Genomic DNA, 21,248 nt, shown 5'->3' on the forward strand with positions numbered 1-21,248 from the left:
TTTCACCAGGTTTCAATAGTTCATAATACATCACGCCAATCCGATCCCACCAGACACAAGAGTATTGTCTTACGACCAAAACGATTTGGCCTTAGAGTCGATTGTCCAGCTTCGACAAGTGATAACCATGATTTTTTGCGCTCAGGGTTTTCAGAATAAATTTACCTTTCACCGCCCGTCACTATTCGATGCAGAAATGACTTCCAATCATACCTTTGCAGCAACACTTCATAGATTCTATTCGATTTTCCATTTGCCTGTTATTCAGTTGATGTAGCACCCATTTTCCCATCTTTTGAACTTGCCCCATTGCACATAATCGGTCACATCGTGTCTTAGGCCACATTTAACGCTTCTGCCAACTGTTGACAACAATTAACATCTTCCAAATCACAACATTTTATATTTAAGCCTAGCGGCATGTATTATAAAAACCGGTAATGACTTTCCGGTACGCCTGATTCTTCTTGTTCTCTAAAAACTACATAAAATACCAAAAAACACCTGTCTGCAATTATGGAGTCAATAATAGCTCCTACAACAAAAAAAAACCATTAATAGTCAACATCTCGAGATGATCTAGTTCAAATTCATTGTCAAATGTTATATAATCCTTACTCCAAGATTTTAACCTATTTAAATCTATCCCTGATAGATTCATACTTGGACGGTAGATCCCTTCAGGTGAGGATCGGTGACGCAGCCTCCTCTCGAAAACACATCTCCGCAGGAGTCCCGCAAGGTTCTCCACTAGCCCCAGCTCTGTTCAGCTTTTATATAGCTGATTTCCTATTTCACGAACATTACCACATAACATTTTATTCAGATGATACAGCTTTCTTTCCCATCGGCTACAGTCCCGACGCCATCCTCGACAGTCTTCAAGTCCAATTGAACCGGGCGATTGCGTGGTACAAATTCTGGCAGATGCAGACAAATCCAAGCAAAATTGAGGCTATTCCGTTCCACCGCAAGAAGGAGTTCCTCGCTTATCGCCTCCAAAGTCCCTATCCCCATGGCTCCAGAAGGCATCATACTTCCCAGTCCTCTGCAGAAAAAGTAAACTCCCAGTCCCCAGAAAGCGACTCTGTATAAAATGCTAGTCCGTCCAGTCTGCCTCTTCGGAGAACAGGTGTGGTACAGGTACGTCTCTGAGAGCCAGCTTGAACTAATCCAAGTATTCCAATCTGAAAATTTCTGCGGGTTACTCAATGCCCCATGGTTTATGAAGAACGTCAACACTCACATCGAACCAGGCATCCCGTTCAATCAACATGCTCAGGGTAAGGTTCTCCCTAGGCGCACCAGAACACGACAACATCCTGTTAAAATCCCTACCCGTTCACAAACCTCGGTAGATAACAACTACGACAACCCCAGTCATCACCTAAGGTCTCTGTCACCCTCAAAACGCTTCACTATCCCGAACCCGAAGCGACATCAGCAAAAGGCCATTTAGTTGTAGCTAGTCCTTCTGGAATAAGAAAAAAAAACAAAAGCCTCTTTAGAACTTATATATTTATCTTAACTACCAAACCATCATGAAGACTTACGAAATAGTATCTATAATAATAAAAGCCCAAGTCTATAACATCTACGACATATTAATGCATAGCTTTTAAAAGAACATTAACCACAATAGATATTTTATGGATGTGTACTGTTATGGTACGACCTTCACGCCGTTCAGAGCCCTGTTAGCACATTCGCAGCTTTCTTTAAACCGTTTATACCGTAAACGACCAAGCCCGGTTGTTTTATTAGATGCATATAGGTGAAAGTTTTGAGCGTTACTGTAAACTTGCCGCATTCACATGCAAATTCGAGGTAGGATTTCGACCGGAACTCTTGTGGGTGTATGCAACAGCCTGCAGGCGGTATATCTATCGAATAAAAGAAAGACAAACGCTGGTATTGAACATATATAGTGTTAAATACTGATATCAATCAAAAAGAAACATTTCTTTTTTTTGCTCTTGCAGTTAGCGTCAAGATAACTGATATTCCATTATTTGAAATCTTTCATGTCTACTCTCATTCGTTTTAAAATTTCCATCAACTTGCTTCATAGGGATTCCACATGTCCCTCTTTTGCTACTCTATTAAAATATTATTAATGTTTTCCTTCTTGTTTATTCATTAGGAATGCGGAAACTATCATAGAGAAATATGTTTAAACTCAACATATTAGATACAAACTTATATAACTAATTTTCGCCATTATTTTAAGAATTTAAGTAGTAAAGTCACTCTACAGTAACTCAACTTACTAACTTATTATAATATCGTAATATATTAAAATTGGTACTATTCAAAGGTGTTAAAATCTTGTTATCTTTACCAATTAATTAATCTTTACCTACACCAAATTGATTACAAGGCAGATTATTTCTTGGCTGTAGATATAACAGTGATAATTGATATATTTAACCAGTATTCCATGTATGTGAACGAAACAAATCACTTGGATACCAAGTTGAAGTGGAAATAGTATATAGACCATGAAGACCTTGAATAAGGCTCAAAAAGTGTTATGGCTTTTTTATATAAAAAAATCCAATATCAATATAATACAATAATATAATTACAAGCAAATTAACATAATAATTTACTACAGCGCGAAAAAGTTAATAGACAATTAATTGGTTGAATAAAATCAAGTTAACAAGAGAAAACAATTGAATGATACTTGTTTATATCGTTATATAATTAACATATTTTTTATGTTAAATGTAATTCAGAGCTAAAAATCAAAATATTGCATCATTTTTTTCAGTAAAAAGTGATACTGTTCACTCACAAAATTTACTGTTACATAAATTAAATTCAAAATGTTTATACGAACACTTTTTCACGACAGTAGGGGAATTTTTGTCGCAGATACCTGGCAACATCGCCTGAATTCTATAAAACCGACAATAAAACCGAAAATAAATATATCACTTGCATTTCAAGTGATAATTCTTCGAAACGGACACAGTAATATAAACGTTAATCACGTCGTTATGCTCGGAAAAAAAATAATATGGTGCCCAGACAGGTTACACTTTATATTAATGAAGTTAGCTCAACAGATAACAAATTGGCATTCTACGAAATTAATAATAATTATCTAAGCCATCAACCGCCTTGGAACGTACACGTTTTACCGTGTTAAACGAATTTATAAGCGCGGCAATTTGTTATATTTATTTATTGGCTCGATGTCTTTTGGGACCGACGCGAAATGGAACGGTCTCTGTTGATGGATGGCATCGATAAATATGGTAGCGAAATTGCGTTATTTCCAATCGCTGATATCGTTAAGTGCGCATCCACCATTTGTTTTAAAAGCGCCTTCACCATTTGGTTGAAGGCTCCTCCACCATTTCCACTGAAAAGATAACAGCGGCTTTCTATCCCATTGTAACACCAATAGCGACATCGACCGTGTCCAATTATCAACTTGCACTGGTAAAACGACGAAGACCCATCACGGGCGGTGACTTTCTCCGCTCGATTTTCACTTGTTCGGCGCGAATGTTATCGCGGTAGGCCGGGTAGGTCGACGACGGAAACCGGCATATGTTCAGTACGGCCGGCAGCGTGTTTCGGAAGCGTCGCTTTTGTTTTCGTGGACGCTGGGCGACCTTGATCAACCGACGAACGACCCTGTTCGACAGCTTCGGTCTTGCGCGAAGATTTCGCGACGTAATTCGGGTGTGTTCTTGCGCCGGATGATGTTTAAAGGGAACGGAGAAGAAAGCGGTCTCGGACCGATATGTAAATGAGGCGAGACAGCGAGAATTGAGAAGAAGAAACACCAGTAACTGAACAAGTGAGTGATGTTCAATTAAAAGCAATTAACATCCAAAAAAAACATGGATTGATATGAATAGCAATCAAACTCGTCTTTATTTATTTTATTCATGCAATCCTGATTGTGGTGACACTAATTTTTGGGTCCGGATTTCTCAGTATTTCCTTCATTATAACATCGAAAGATGATTCGATTTTTCCTTTTTACCTTTTTTCTACCTACTATCTCCATATATATTAAAGGTCATGATTATCAAGATCATACAAAGAGACAAGACTAAAAGCAAGAAAATATCAATGTTAATTTATTAAAGAAAAATCAATCCCAGTTGCAATACACACATTAAAACAAATAATTGAAAAGAGGTACGTTGTACAATAATATTCGCGTAGATAATCGATTGAAAATATGGAAGTACTGAATATATAAGAGGTCAATTGAAAAGTCCCCGGCCTGCCATAGTAAAACACATTTTTTGGCAAAATTATTTTTTTTATTCAACATAATTCCCTTCAAAGGTGATACACTCATTATAGCGACCCTCCAACTTTTCTTTGATGCAAAATAGGCCTCAGTTTCAGCGATCATCTCTTCTTTCGACGAAAATTTCTTCCCAGCGAGCATTCTTTTGAGATCTGAGAACAGGAAACAGCCGCTGGTGCCAGATCTGGAGAATACGGTGGATGAGGAGGTAGTTTTCACTGACCTGTGACACGGTGCATTGTCTTGGTGAAGCAGCACTTTCTTTTTCTTCAAATGCGTATCCCAATATACAGACGCCATAACCTTGCCAGTCGACTGTTGCGTTTTCCCACGTTTTGGAGCGGGTTCATCGTGTGCACTCCGTTCGTTGTTTTTGGTCAAAAGTGAGCGTCACCCACTTTGCACAGCGCTTTCTCATACCCAAATATTCGTGAATGATATAATGTACACGTCGTAACGTAATGTTTTCGTCGATAACAACCTCTTTTGGGCGTCCACTGCGTTCACCGTCTTCGGTGCTCATTTCACCACGCCAAAACTTAAGCACACCAATCCTTGATGGTTGATTTTCCTGTGGCAGTGCCCTGAAACTCGGCATCAAGCCAAGTTTTTGCTTCAACTGTATTTTTTCCCTTCAAAAAACAATATTTTATCAACACGCTAAATACCTTTTTATCCATTTTTTCCACAATAACAAAAGTTACTCAAAATGCTATAATTCACAAACTAATGCAAATTTATGCACGCATTTGACTAACTTTGATTTGACTTTGGTTGGGCTAACTAAAAAACATATGGATTTAATTCTAGTAGCGCCACCTATGTATCAGGCCGGATACTTTTCTATTAACCTGTATGACTGTTTTGTGCTACTTGTTTTAATTTTCTATGCTAATTATCATTTTATATTGTTCTTACTTCTTTTTCTTTATATTTTCCAGTGTTGTCTATTAGTACTTAATCAAATATTTTGATGAAATCAACGTTTTTAAACAAAAACACCTTTTTCAATCAACATTTCAAAACTTATAATTCTTTTGCTGTTGAAATCAATACGCACCGATTTTGGATACGCCATTTTTCTGTCATTGCCTTTCGGCAATAGCTGTTTGTAACTTTTCGGTTGATTTAGTGTCGTTATATCCAATGGCTATAATTGCGGTGTCATTCGCAAATATAGAAACAACAGCATGTTCAGCAGAAAAATGACTGGTCCCAATGTACTTCCCTGTGGCACACCTGCCTGTATTATCCTGAAGTTAGAATAGGCGCCTTCGTGCTTGACTTTGAAGTATGGGTGAGTTATATGACTATATGATTTAAAAATTCTGAATATTGATCAGGGAGAAGCATTTCAATCTTATGATTTAGGCCCTCATCCAAACTTTCTGATGATTTTTCTATGACATCGGTAATTCTGTGAAACTGATCAATGGTGGAATATTGTTTCCTATCAAACCAAATCAAATTAGTGATCCGAAATAAGGTGTTTTCCCTCAATGATTGGTTTATCCTTTTCCATGTAAAAGGTTGATTATCTTGATTAGTTTGTTTTTCTTGAATTTACCTTTAATATTTTCCTGGATTTTTCTGCATTAATATTATTTTGATTTCTTTTATAACTTCAGTTAGAAAGACGAATGGAATTTTCATCGTTTTCTGTCCAATGGCGTCCAATTACGTATGTTTATGATTGTTTAATATTTGCGATTGTCCTAGGCAAGAGTGTAAAATCCGAAAAGGAAAATTGTCCCAGTCACGCCAGTTACCAGGCTGGGTAAGAGCGGATGTCTTCTGGGATGAATTCTAAGTTAGTCACTCGCTACTCGGTAGGCTTAGTGCTTTAAACAGTAGGTCCAGTCCAGATAAACCCTCGTTGGTAAAAAGGGGACTTAATAACAATTAATAACACAACCGGGGGGGGGGGGGCTAAAAGTATAAATACTGTATATACAATTTAAAAATTCAAGTCAACAAGCACACTAGGCGCTCACACCAAAGTGGTAGTGGTGATTTGGTCAGCGATACTTATCTCAGCACAGGCTAGTGGATAGTCGCTCACAATATGATTAACTGTGGTAAAGGTAAGGAAACAAAACGCACAGTGAGCAGGCGGGCTCGAAGTCATCAAGTTCGAGAAATGGCAGTGACCCAATCTCAGTCGATTCAGAGCTACATTTATTATTTTGGATAGGGTGGGGAGGGGATTTAGCCACACTATCCCCACACTCATCTCCAAGTGACTGGCATTATTAACAAGTCCACGGAAAAGTTCACTTATAGTGTCATTTTTAATTATTTAATGTCATGTCTCAGTTGGGAATTCTAAGTCTAAAATATAAAGAAGTACTATCATATAGCTTACATTTATATTATTTCATCAAATTATCATATGGTTTTGGTCACTAGAACGTTTCTCCGATCAAATAAGTCAACATATAAAATCAGACAGAGGTTATTAATTACAATAAAACGTACCCTGTCCAATAATTATGTAAATATGCACCTAAAAATCCACAACAATTTTCCTAGACCTAGTAATTTCGTCTCTATAAAGCCAGCCTCGCGAGACACCAAACATCGCGAGCGGTCACCTTAATATTTCCTACCGTTAAGGTGAACGTTTAAGGTTACTGGAACCAACAAAACAATAGCAGTCGGTTTTCTGTTAATACCGAACGTGTACCGATAACAATACAGAAAGGAGAAATACACGGAGATAAAGATACGTGTTCCTTACGGCGTACGAAATCGAATTCGGCGCCGGCGACAGGAAAAAAGAAACAAACCAGAACGTAATCGAGTTTGGGCCGTTTCTTGCACAACCAACGACCTCTGCCGGCTAATTTTAAAAAAGGATAGCCAAGCAAGGTCGCGCTAACGTCCGCCGTGTGGCCCAAACGACCTCTAATCCAACTAATAATATTAAATTGAATGGCCTAAGGTTGTATCGTACTTGTTTTTCGAGGAATTTACATTTTTTAACATCATAACTTCAGCAAGAAGGATCGGTGAGAGAACGTCGATGTTGTTGCGCCACGTTTTTATTGTTCTCGATTAAAATTAATCTTCTGCTTCAGAAGGAATGTTGGCCTCATGTCAGATCGTTTTAAAAACAATGCTATGGATATAAATATTTAATAATCTTTGATCCATATCTATAAAGAGATATATAACACATGAGCTAAAAGTCTCAGGGGTAACAAAGACAATGCGTTTTTTTTTTTCAAAATTCGTTTTATTCATCAACGTGATCTCCATCTCGAGCCACACAATCCAGAGCCAGGTTCTTTACGTGGAGCCTATTCTATAAATAAATAATAGATTTGGCAGTCGAACACAGCGACAGAACTATCGGACAATCATTCTTCATTTTTTACGATGTCAATCAGTTTCTTTGACAGCGTTTCCCATATGTTTTTAACATAATCTTGATCTAACTTCATCCACCCATCTTGGACAACATTTTTAGTTCCTCAATGTTGTTAAATTGTTTGCCATTTGAGTATACAGTACATGCTAAATAACCACAACAATTTTCAATGATGTTCAAATAAGAACAGAGCGCTAGCCGCTTTAATTTAAAATATAATTCTGACGGCCAATGTGACTATCATATAAAGACTTTTTTTTGTATTATTACTCTTAGTAGTTTCACAATCTGCCCTGTTTATATTATATATACATGGTATGTAGAACAATCACTTCATTAAGTGATCTCCTGTATAAAATACTATTTTAATTAATTAGTTTTATTTAGTGTTAGACATTTTAGTCTAAGCACTTTATTGTCACTTCGCATATTTAGCTGATTAGCGAGTACATTGGTTGGCAGTGTCACTCTTTCAAAGTACTTCACACAAACACATTGAATTACACTCGTTATTGGTTCTAGAGGAATATCGCGTTGTATCATTTCATTTGAAACATAGTACGGAGCATCGACTGTAGCACGCAACACTTTATTTTGGAACCGTTGTATGATGGATATATTAAACTTGCTAGTGGTTCCCCATAGTTGCATTCCATATGATCAAATAGGCTTGAGTATAGAATTATACGATCATATTTTGTTATCTAATGATAACTTGGATTTGCGCCCGATAAGCCAATACATTTTGTAGAGTTCTAGTCCAAGTTGTTTGCGCTTGGCGAGTACGTGCTTCTTCCAAGACGCTATACTAAGATATTTAGCATCCTCTGCTTACGGGACAATTATTGATATAGGCTGGTGGATTATTGATATAGGCATGTTCTTCTACGGAACGTAAAAGTTATATGACTAGATTTTGTTTTGTTGTCCATCATAAAGATAATTAAAGATATTGTTGAAATGTAGGAGACCAAAAAATTTTGATTAATATATATTTTACCGGTTTTTCTCCAAAAAAATATCATTTTATAGTGAAACAATGATCAGAATACATACAACCACCTAATATTACCGATCTATTTTCCAATAAAAGTACAGTACTACAAAAACTGAAACCAAACATTTTCTCTTCGATGATGTCGTTTGTTTTCTCGTTTTCACTTTTTCTTGAATAAACCTTCCGACGTCTCTTTGCGAGCTTTCTTCGTTTGAGACAATTTGAATTAGTATAGCCTGCAAATACGTTTCACTTTTTAATCGCATTTGCTCTGCGTATTAGTTGGGTCTTCTCTCGTCTGAGAAGCCGCAATTGTTTCTACAAATATTTCAACAATTCTTGGTTTGTCGAGTAGCTTTCTTATATTGAAATATCCTCAAGTGAAAGTGAAGAGATATTTTCTTACTAATCCCTTTCAAACTAAAATATTTTAATGAAAACCACAGTAATTATATGTAGTTGTGTCCAGTAATTATTTCTCTAACAGTAAAACGAAAATTAAAGAAATTCTAATGATATTATTGTGGATATCATTTAAATGAAGATGGATTGATAAAAATGTTAATAATAACATTGTTTTTGGCTAAAATTATATACCAATAAGATGTAAAATCTGTCTGTAATAGTTTAAATAATGTGGGTTTTATTAAATTCGAACCAAGTGCTACAATTTTTTTAAAAGCTATTTTTAAGCTAAAATATTAATTAAAGTGTTAATACAAAAGTGGAAGGAAGCAGGAACGTAGCTCCAAACATCAATTAACATAATTAACAACAGCATAACTATGTTTAGATTCAATAAAAACTTTCAAAAAAACAATTCAATAAAAATTTGCTTCCCTTGGGACGTTTCTATCACTGAAGCTCTTCTTGGGCTTGGAATTGAGTTGTACTGCTAATATTAATAGACTTCAACTTAATATCCATTGAAGCTAACAAAGCAATGTTTGTAAGAACGTTTTCATTAACTTTTCACACAGATCAATTTGCCTAACACTTATGTATTTTTCGTATTTAGTATTAAGTTTTTTAAACGATGACAATATGACGTTTTATTCATCAACGTGATCTCCATCTGGAACAACACAATCATTCCAGCGCCACTCTAATATTTCAATACCACTTTTGTAGAACGATTTATCTTTTGCCTCAAAATAGGCCTGTTACCCGGTGCTATCCAATCAGATGACGATTATTTTGATTCTGGAGTATCCGGAGCAGAGTTCTGATCACTTCGATGGATCCCTGTTTCATCCATTGTCGCAAATCGACAAAGATCAATTTACTTTTATGTATTTTTCGTATTTAGTATTAAGTTTTTTAATCGATCACGATAAGAAAGTGATCATACATCAAAAAATAGGAAAATTTTAAATATAAAAACTAAAAATCATATTTTTTTATTTGTATTTCTTTGTATTACATTTTTGTATTTCCTTTCCCTTTTCTCTGTAAAATTACATTTAATTTTGTTGCTAATTTATTTTGTGTTTTATTAAATGACCAACAGTGTTCACCCATCACTTTGATATTGATAGTATATTATCCCTAGTATCGATTTGCGCTTTGCTTTGATTATCAGAAAATTATCCTAAACCTTTCCTGGCCAGCGCAATGCCCAGGCCTCAACATAATTGAATTATTATGGGGAGTTTTAGAGCAGATAGTAAGGAGCAAATTGATTTTCATTCCCAACATCATTCGTTGGAACATTCCGTTGGAAACTATTTAGAGTCTATTCCGCGAAAAATTGTAACTATTTTAAAAGTAAAACAATAAATAACAGGTCAATTGAAAAGGCTCCCTGGCCTGACATATAGATGACGCTACTAGAATTAAATCCATATGTTTTTTTTAGTTAGCCCTAAAAGCCCTAACCCTCAAAAGATGCGGGTATATATTTGACAGCTGTCGGATCATTAGTTTGTGAATTATAGCATTTTGGGTGAAGCAGCTTTTGATAAATCACGTGTTGATAAAATATTGCTTTTGAAGGGAGAAATACAGATGAAGCAATAACTTGGCTTGATGCTGAGTTTTCTGACAATGCCCAAGAAAATGAACCATCAAGGATTGGTATACTAAGTTTAGAAGTGGTAAAATGAAAACATTTAAAAAATCCACAAACTGATTTTAAATGACCGTAAATTGAAATTGAATGAAATAGCCGACACTCTAAAGATATCAACTTAACGTGTACATCATATCATTCACGAATATTTGGGTATGAGAAAGCTCTATGCAAAGTGGGTGCCGCGCGAGCTTACTTTTGAGCCAAAACAACGACGAGTTAACGATTCGGAGCAGCATTTGAAGATGATCAAGCGTAATACACCTGAGTTTTTGCATCGATATGTGACAATGGATGAAACATGGTTTTATCATTTCACTCTAAAGTCCAATCGACAGTCATCAGAGTAGACTGCACACGATGAACCCGCTCCAAAGCGTGGGAAAACGCAACAGTCGGCTGGCAAGGTTATGGCGTCTGTATTTGGAATGCGCATGGAATAATTTTCATTGACTACCTTGAAAAAGGAAGGGCTATCAACAGCGACCATTACATATCGTTATTGGACCGTTTGAAGGACGAAATCGGTGAAAAACGACCGCATTTGAAGAAAAAGAAGGTGCTGCTTCAGCAAGACAATGCACCGTGTTGTAAGTCAGTGAAAACGGTTGCAAAAATCCATGAATTGGGCTTTGAATTGCTTCCTCATCCACCTTATTCTCCAGATCTGGCCCCCAGCAACATTTCCTGTTCTCAGATCTCAAAAGAATGCTCGCTGGGAAGAAATTTTCGTCGAATGAAGAGGTGATCGCCGAAACTGAGGCCTATTTTGAAGCAAAGGACAAATCATACTACAAAAATGGTATCGAAAAGTTGGAGGGTTGCTATAATCAGTGTATCACCCTTGAAGGGAATTATGTTGAATAAAAAAAACTAATTTTGCCAAAAAATGTGTTTTACTACGGTAGGCCGAGGACTTTTCAATTGACGTGTTACATATCGTGTATTTATCAGGTGTTCATATTATTATGTCCATCTGCTGTAGATATTTTAGATCCGAACGTATATTTTTTTAAATGATGCATAAAATTAACTTTATCTGAAATATCAAAGCCTGAAGTTCAATGACTTGCAAAAAATTAAGCCTTACATTTACCAGTATTGTTTACTTAAAAGTTTTGTATTGGTCCAACAAATTTTTTCTCATTCCTTATTATATTATGAAGTAAAATCTCGCAACCAAAACAGTCTCTTGATTAGTTACACATCGTCGATCGGTTGTATATAATATCAGGGCCATCTACGCTGCTGAATATGCGAACAAATGGGCTATGGACGGCCTTTCCTTAGCTTATTACCCAACCATTATGACGCCCACCGAGTCACCATCAACAAAGAAGTTTTTCGATCTGTTTCCGCGTGACTTGTTACAAGCCGAGCGTTACGAATGTTTGTTCGATTATCTTTTCGTTATTATTGGACTGCTCGGATGATAAACGCAAGTTATTTTTAGGTGGAATGATGATGTTATTGACCTCATAACACCATCGAGTGATGCCGCTTTCGTTCTTTAATCCATCGAGAGCTTTTCGATTTTTTTTTTCATGTCGGAGAAGAAGAATCTTTAAGATAATTTAGATTTAGTGTTTTAATAATGTTAATATTAATAAAACAAAGCATCAAATATTTTTAAAAAAAGTATTTTAAATCCTGCTATTTAAATATTTAATAACAAATTAGAAATCATTTCTCTATTAAAACAATCCTATTTTTGGCCTTCGTACACATTTTTATCCAAAGAATTCTATAAAAATAACTTGGTTTTCTATTAAAGTCAAAACCGGATTTATATCAGTGACCATTGTTTTAAATCCTGCTCTTTCATATTTCATATATTTCATGACTTCCTATCAATAAGTTCTGAATCATAATAAGCCTTTACTGGTCTTTGAATAGTGCATATTGCAAAACAACTACACTAAGAATTCTGAAAGATATGTTACCAGTATCTGATAATATAGTTTTATTATATGCCTACGTTTTTGCAATTCAATTACTTCTTAATAATGTAATTAGTAATTGTTATTTCAAATATCTGATGCTGGTGTAGTTTGTAGGTACTATTTTGAATACTTGCTATAGGCTATTCAAAGTTTTTTTGTACATACGTTATCAAGATGTTCTTTGTATTGCATGCCGCAATTTGTAAATTCGTTTTAGAATCAGACAATCTTTTCCTTCTCATTTTATTCTAGTTAAAACGAGATACAATGCTGTCAGACGTATGCAAAATTATTGAAAGCAATAGCGATAAGAAGTTATAACTATAACCTATAAACTATTGTGACTGTATAATAAACCGTAGTTTTTAGATATATTAAAATGATAAAATAAATTGTATTTGATAACATTTTTGTTCAATTATATCATTTATTAGAATTTTATTGTATGCAAAGCCAAACTGAACTAAAACTCAGAGCTGATGCGGCAATATTGCGACGTTTCGTGATGTCACAAATTTAAATGACGTATGTACAAAACAACTTTGAACAGACTATACCTACTTCTTCAAATACATTTGAAAACAAATAAATGTATCATTGAGCCCACACCAACTGAGTCATAAAAACTGTCTTGGACATCATTGAATATATCCCTATCCCAAAATATAGGAGAGTTCCATCTCCATTTTTACGATTAAATGACTTATTTGATAAGTTGGCAAAACTTTCTCGGTCATAGAACTAAAATACTTGGAAGAAATAGTTTCACGAGTATATTTCTAATTTTAGTTAAATAAGGGGGAATCCTTTTTATATTTAAAGTTAACGAAGAAAAAGATTTTTCAATAATGTTGAAACAAATTCCTGTGTTATTTGGTTTGCTGATTCGAAAAATATAATAAAAATAGTAATAAAATGTTCATATTATCTATATATGACATCTAAGAAAAATTTATTCGAGCAACTTATCAGAAAAACAAGTAATAAGTACCTCGCATATAGTATATAGATATATTTATTCAATTTATATGTACATATCAACATTTAGAGATATACTAGAGCGTGCAACAGTCTTGCGTTGTCCCCTATGAACATAATATAGAATAATGTATGTCGAAAATAAAACAAATACTATAAGATTATCACAATAAAATCGTATTAGTGATTTTGTTGTCATATGTTGTTATATTCGAAAAATATTTCAAATATTTTCAAAAAAGGGTATCGCAGCGCCACCTAGCAGGTCTGGTTATCAATCTAAACCATTCTCGAATTCCAGATACACACGGATAGAAGAATTATATACAAATAAAGATAATCGATGCCACATTAAGTTGTATTTTACGAAAAATAGAACCAGCTTGGCAATTCCTACTTTCTACGATAGGTCTTTGAAACTTCTGGTAAAAGAACTTTTTTCTAAATATAGAGTTTAAATATGTTTAAGTCGAAGAACCTTGTTTTGACAGCGTTGTATGACTAGTTAATTTGGATTTTTAGTGCAACCCATAGGTCCGAATTGGTTTTATCATTGTCTTATAGATGAACCTTTTTGATTTTAGATCAAGTTGAGAGTATCTTCCGACTAACCAGTATAGTTGTTTTATTTTGGTTCTAATGCATTTTGCTTATTGTCTAACATGATGTTTCCAATTTAATCTAACGTCAAGATGGATTCCAAGGTATTTAGCTGATTCTGCTTGAAGAATCGAGCATAATTCTGATGATATAGATTATTTTTCTTTTTAAATCAATAAAATGCAATATCAGATATAGTAGTTTTGTTATAATTCTTCATAAAATCAAAATAAAATATTTAAGGAAACATAGATCTGTCTTCCACATTCATAACAATGTAATGGTTGCTATAAGAGTTTTTTAAATCCTACTCTTTCTATAATATTTAACAACTTGTTACCAATCATTTCTGTTAAATTAACCCTATTTTTTATCTTTGGTCCATTTACATTCCAAAACGGTTTCGGTTCCAAGAATTCTGATAAATTGAAATATTTTTCCTGTAAAATTAAAATCAAATTTTGTTATGGTAGCTAACAATTATAAAATATATGATACCGCGCATATACTGAGTATTTTAGGTATCCAAGCTTAATTCATTTCGCAATAATAATCGCGCATATTTAATATAGGCATAGTTATTATTATATTATCTCATTACTATACTAATGATTTTAACCTCTTTTGGATATATCGAAGGATAAGTAAAGAACGATTAGTTACGGTTGATTATCGTGAAAATGACAAATTCACTGGTAGTTTGTTGATGATTATGGTAATTTATATGATCGTTAGGTGAGTTTAAACTATTCTGCAAGACGTAAATTGTTGTTGTGATGGTGTGGACATTTAGCACGAATCATATAAAAGTGATTTCAAGGAAACTTAACTTCTCTGGTATTAGAACTATTTAGAGAATGATATTTAAACATAACATTGTTGGATTTAAGCAAAGACCGGGTTGTAGAGTTTAAAACACTGGCAGTACTGGCAAGAAAATTGTTTATAGTAACCTGTAGCTGCTACTAGAATTATTATAAAATATTAGTAACAAAAAAATGTACGTGCCTTTGAAATTTAACCATTTCCCTTGATTCTCATCTTGACTCTCTCCATCAGATCCTGACTTGGTTCTAATAGTTACACCTCGGAAGTGCCCTCATTCGAATAAAAAAAAGAATTTTGAAAATCGGTCCATAATTGACCGAGAAATCGGCGAACATGCATTTAAAAAAATATACAGACGAACATAGAACCTCGTCCTTTTTCGACAAGTTTTTATTAATTCTTTGACTTGACTGTCTATTTTTGTTTCATTAGAGATATATCATTGAAATTACCAAAGCATATGACACATTTATTGCTTCAAAACATGATGATTTTTGAGTTTTTCTATTAAAATCAATAGTTTAAAAAAAATTAAAAAATAATCTAAATACATTTAAACTAAATATTCATCAATGTACCAAATCCAGATAATTAAATATTAAAAACCATCAAATTTAGTATTATGAACGAAACTCAGTGACGTCACGAGAAATTGATGAAGAAAACCGTGCGAAAAGAGACTGGATGGCGTTTATTGAAAATCTCGCGGTCGACTAGTAAAATATCGAGCGAATTATTTACCCAACTCTCGGTAAATTCAAGATTATGTGCAATAATCTTTAGGAGCTGTCGAATATGAAGTGATATCCACCATTCACTTTAATTAGATACCACACGACCTTTTTTATTAGTCCACAGTTTCACGACTTAATTAGAATAGTTTCGTCGAGATCCTGGCACTTTCGAAAATTCTCTACGTACAATCGAAACAAGAAGTAATGGGACACTATTAGAAAGTATCGATTCGCGTTTTACGGTAACAATAGGTCAGACAATCTCTTTATGGCTCATTTTTACATTAAGTACATGTCATCCTGAAGGACTATTTGAGATTAGTTGAAAAATTGATATAAACAATATAATAATAACAGTGCAACACTAAATTGAGGACGATGTAAAGACATAATTAGTGATTCTTTCATGTCACTATTACAGTAATTAGACTTGGACTAACTCCGATTATAATACCATGAAAAACATGCCATACCACCTACAAAAGAATAGGTATTTTATTAATTAACAAAATAGCTTTAATTAGTTTTGTTACATATCTTAAAAACCACAAGTTCTAGAGCAATTTATCATGGAATGTCGTTTCTTTCACTTCAAAATACATATATTTTGAGAGTATCATCTTAATGCGAGAGGTAAAAAATATTGACTCTTTTTCCATGTATATAGTCAGGAAAATTAGCGATTTCTGGCAATTTTCATATATATTGCTGCCAAATCCGTTCAACAAAACTCAGATCTATGAAAATTACAAGTATTGTACAGAATTTTACGGTGAATACAATAGAGGTATACTAATTTTTATATGGTCCTTGGTTTTTAAGTTACTTAACGAAAAGTATATATACAAGATATGGGTGTATTTCTGTTTATGCCAAATATCTTAGAAGCTATTAATTCTCTAGCAATTTAATATACATTTTCGTTTCTTTCATATCAAAATACATATATTTTGAGTGCTTCATCTTAATGCGAGAGGTAAAAAATATTGACACTTTTTCCATATATATAGTCAGGAAAATTAGCGATTTTTTGCCATTTTCATATACATTGCTGCCAAATCCGTTCAACAAAACTCAGATCTATGAAAATTACACCTAATGTACAGAATTTTACGGTGAATACAATAGGGTATATTAATTTTTATATGGTCCTTGGTTTTTAAGTTACTTAACGAAAAGTATATATACAAGATATGGGTGTATTTCTGTTTATGCCAAATATCTTAAAAGCTATTAATTCTCTAGCAATTTAATATACATTTTCATTTCTTTCATATCAAAATACATATATTTTGACTGTTTCATCTTAATGCGAGAGGTAAAAAATATTGACACTTTTTCCATATATATAGTCAGGAAAATTAGCGATTTTTTGCCATTTTCATATACATTGCTGCCAAATCCGTTCAACAAAACTCAGATCTATGAAAATTACACCTAATGTACAGAATTTTACGGTGAATACAATAGGAGTATATTAATTTTTATATGGTCCTTGGTTTTTAAGTTTCTTAACGAAAAGTATATATACAAGATATGGGTGTATTTCTGTTTATGCCAAATATCTTAGAAGCTATTAATTCTCTAGCAATTTAATATACATTTTCATTTCTTTCATATCAAAATACATATATTTTGACTGTTTCATCTTAATGCGAGAGGTAAAAAATATTGACACTTTTTCCATATATATAGTCAGGAAAATTAGCGATTTTTTGCCATTTTCATATACATTGCTGCCAAATCCGTTCAACAAAACTCAGATCTATGAAAATTACACCTAATGTACAGAATTTTACGGTGAATACAATAGGAGTATATTAATTTTTATATGGTCCTTGGTTTTTAAGTTACTTAACGAAAAGTATATATACAAGATATGGGTGTATTTCTGTTTATGCCAAATATCTTAAAAGCTATTAATTCTCTAGCAATTTAATATACATTTTCATTTCTTTCATATCAAAATACATATATTTTGACTGTTTCATCTTAATGCGAGAGGTAAAAAATATTGACACTTTTTCCATATATATAGTCAGGAAAATTAGCGATTTTTTGCCATTTTCATATACATTGCTGCCAAATCCGTTCAACAAAACTCAGATCTATGAAAATTACACCTAATGTACAGAATTTTACGATGAATACAATAGGAGTATATTAATTTTTATATGGTCCTTGGTTTTTAAGTTACTTAACGAAAAGTATATATACAAGATATGGGTGTATTTCTGTTTATGCCAAATATCTTAAAAGCTATTAATTCTCTAGCAATTTAATATACATTTTCATTTCTTTCATATCAAAATACATATATTTTGACTGTTTCATCTTAATGCGAGAGGTAAAAAATATTGACACTTTTTCCATATATATAGTCAGGAAAATTAGCGATTTTTTGCCATTTTCATATACATTGCTGCCAAATCCGTTCAACAAAACTCAGATCTATGAAAATTACACCTAATGTACAGAATTTTACGGTGAATACAATAGGAGTATATTAATTTTTATATGGTCCTTGGTTTTTAAGTTTCTTAACGAAAAGTATATATACAAGATATGGGTGTATTTCTGTTTATGCCAAATATCTTAGAAGCTATTAATTCTCTAGCAATTTAATATACATTTTCGTTTCTTTCATATCAAAATACATATATTTTGAGTGTTTCATCTTAATGCGAGAGGTAAAAAATATTGACAATTTTTCCATATATATAGTCAGGAAAATTAGCGATTTTTTGCCATTTTCATATATATTGCTGCCAAATCCGTTCAACAAAACTCAGATCTATGAAAATTACACGTATTGTACAGAATTTTACGGTGAATACAATAGGGGTATACTAATTTTTATATGGTCCTCGGTTTTTAAGTTTCTTAACGAAAAGTATATATACAAGATATGGGTGTATTTCTGTTTATGCCAAATATCTTAGAAGCTATTAATTCTCTAGCAATTTAATATACATTTTCGTTTCTTTCATATCAAAATACATATATTTTGAGTGTTTCATCTTAATGCGAGAGGTAAAAAATATTGACACTTTTTCCATATATATAGTCAGGAAAATTAGCGATTTTTTGCCATTTTCATATATATTGCTGCCAAATCCGTTCAACAAAACTCAGATCTATGAAAATTACACGTATTGTACAGAATTTTACGGTGAATACAATAGGGGTATACTAATTTTTATATGGTCCTCGGTTTTTAAGTTTCTTAACGAAAAGTATATATACAAGATATGGGTGTATTTCTGTTTATGCCAAATATCTTAGAAGCTATTAATTCTCTAGCAATTTAATATACATTTTCGTTTCTTTCATATCAAAATACATATATTTTGAGTGTTTCATCTTAATGCGAGAGGTAAAAAATATTGACAATTTTTCCATATATATAGTCAGGAAAATTAGCGATTTTTTGCCATTTTCATATATATTGCTGCCAAATCCGTTCAACAAAACTCAGATCTATGAAAATTACACGTATTGTACAGAATTTTACGGTGAATACAATAGGGGTATACTAATTTTTATATGGTCCTCGGTTTTTAAGTTTCTTAACGAAAAGTATATATACAAGATATGGGTGTATTTCTGTTTATGCCAAATATCTTAGAAGCTATTAATTCTCTAGCAATTTAATATACATTTTCGTTTCTTTCATATCAAAATACATATATTTTGAGTGTTTCATCTTAATGCGAGAGGTAAAAAATATTGACAATTTTTCCATATATATAGTCAGGAAAATTAGCGATTTTTTGCCATTTTCATATATATTGCTGCCAAATCCGTTCAACAAAACTCAGATCTATGAAAATTACACCTAATGTACAGAATTTTACGGTGAATACAATAGGGGTATATTAATTTTTATATGGTCATTGGTTTTTAAGTTACTTAACGAAAAGTATATATACAAGATATGGGTGTATTTCTGTTTATGCCAAATATCTTAGAAGCTATTAATTCTCTAGCAATTTAATATACATTTTCGTTTCTTTCATATCAAAATACATATATTTTGAGTGTTTCATCTTAATGCGAGAGGTAAAAAATATTGACAATTTTTCCATATATATAGTCAGGAAAATTAGCGATTTTTTGCCATTTTCATATATATTGCTGCCAAATCCGTTCAACAAAACTCAGATCTATGAAAATTACACCTAATGTACAGAATTTTACGGTGAATACAATAGGGGTATACTAATTTTTATATGGTCCTTGGTTTTTAAGTTTCTTAACGAAAAGTATATATACAAGATATGGGTGTATTTCTGTTTATGCCAAATATCTTAGAAGCTATTAATTCTCTAGCAATTTAATATACATTTTCGTTTCTTTCATATCAAAATACATATATTTTGAGTGTTTCATCTTAATGCGAGAGGTAAAAAATATTGACAATTTTTCCATATATATAGTCAGGAAAATTAGCGATTTTTTGCCATTTTCATATATATTGCTGCCAAATCCGTTCAACAAAACTCAGATCTATGAAAATTACACGTATTGTACAGAATTTTACGGTGAATACAATAGGGGTATATTAATTTTTATATGGTCCTTGGTTTTTAAGTTACTTAACGAAAAGTATATATACAAGATATGGGTGTATTTCTGTTTATGCCAAATATCTTAGAAGCTATTAATTCTCTAGCAATTTAATATACATTTTCGTTTCTTTCATATCAAAATACATATATTTTGAGTGTTTCATCTTAATGCGAGAGGTAAAAAATATTGACACTTTTTCCATATATATAGTCAGGAAAATTAGCGATTTTTTGCCATTTTCATATACATTGCTGCCAAATCCGTTCAACAAAACTCAGATCTATGAAAATTACACCTAATGTACAGAATTTTACGATGAATACAATAGGAGTATATTAATTTTTATATGGTCCTTGGTTTTTAAGTTTCTTAACGAAAAGTATATATACAAGATATGGGTGTATTTCTGTTTATGCCAAATATCTTAAAAGCTATTAATTCTCTAGCAATTTAATATACATTTTCGTTTCTTTCATATCAAAATACATATATTTTGAGTGTTTCATCTTAATGCGAGAGGTAAAAAATATTGACAATTTTTCCATATATATAGTCAGGAAAATTAGCGATTTTTTGCCATTTTCATATATATTGCTGCCAAATCCGTTCAACAAAACTCAGATCTATGAAAATTACACGTATTGTACAGAATTTTATGGTGAATACAATAGGAGTATATTAATTTTTATATGGTCCTTGGTTTTTAAGTTACTTAACGAAAAGTATATATACAAGATATGGGTGTATTTCTGTTTATGCCAAATATCTTAGAAGCTATTAATTCTCTAGCAATTTAATATACATTTTCATTTCTTTCATATCAAAATACATATATTTTGAGTGTTTCATCTTAATGCGAGAGGTAAAAAA

The 21,248-nt window shown here is 32.8% G+C and overlaps 1 protein-coding gene across 1 annotated transcript in view; it reads left to right on the plus strand.

Moving 5' to 3' along the window:
• Positions 1-3,570: 3,570 nt before the first annotated feature.
• LOC143203583 (dual oxidase maturation factor 1) overlaps positions 3,571-21,248 on the plus strand; it is a 77,168-nt gene continuing 59,490 nt past the window's right edge. The window contains exon 1 of the mRNA XM_076415796.1: positions 3,571-3,817. The gene's annotated coding sequence lies outside the window, so the exon portion shown is untranslated. The remainder of the gene's footprint in view (positions 3,818-21,248) is intronic.

This window comes from Rhynchophorus ferrugineus, unplaced genomic scaffold (genome assembly GCF_030347505.1).
Source record: "Rhynchophorus ferrugineus isolate W39M unplaced genomic scaffold, kcgeb_rfMv2 rfM10, whole genome shotgun sequence".
In the NCBI taxonomy this organism is placed as follows: Eukaryota; Metazoa; Arthropoda; class Insecta; order Coleoptera; family Curculionidae; genus Rhynchophorus; species Rhynchophorus ferrugineus.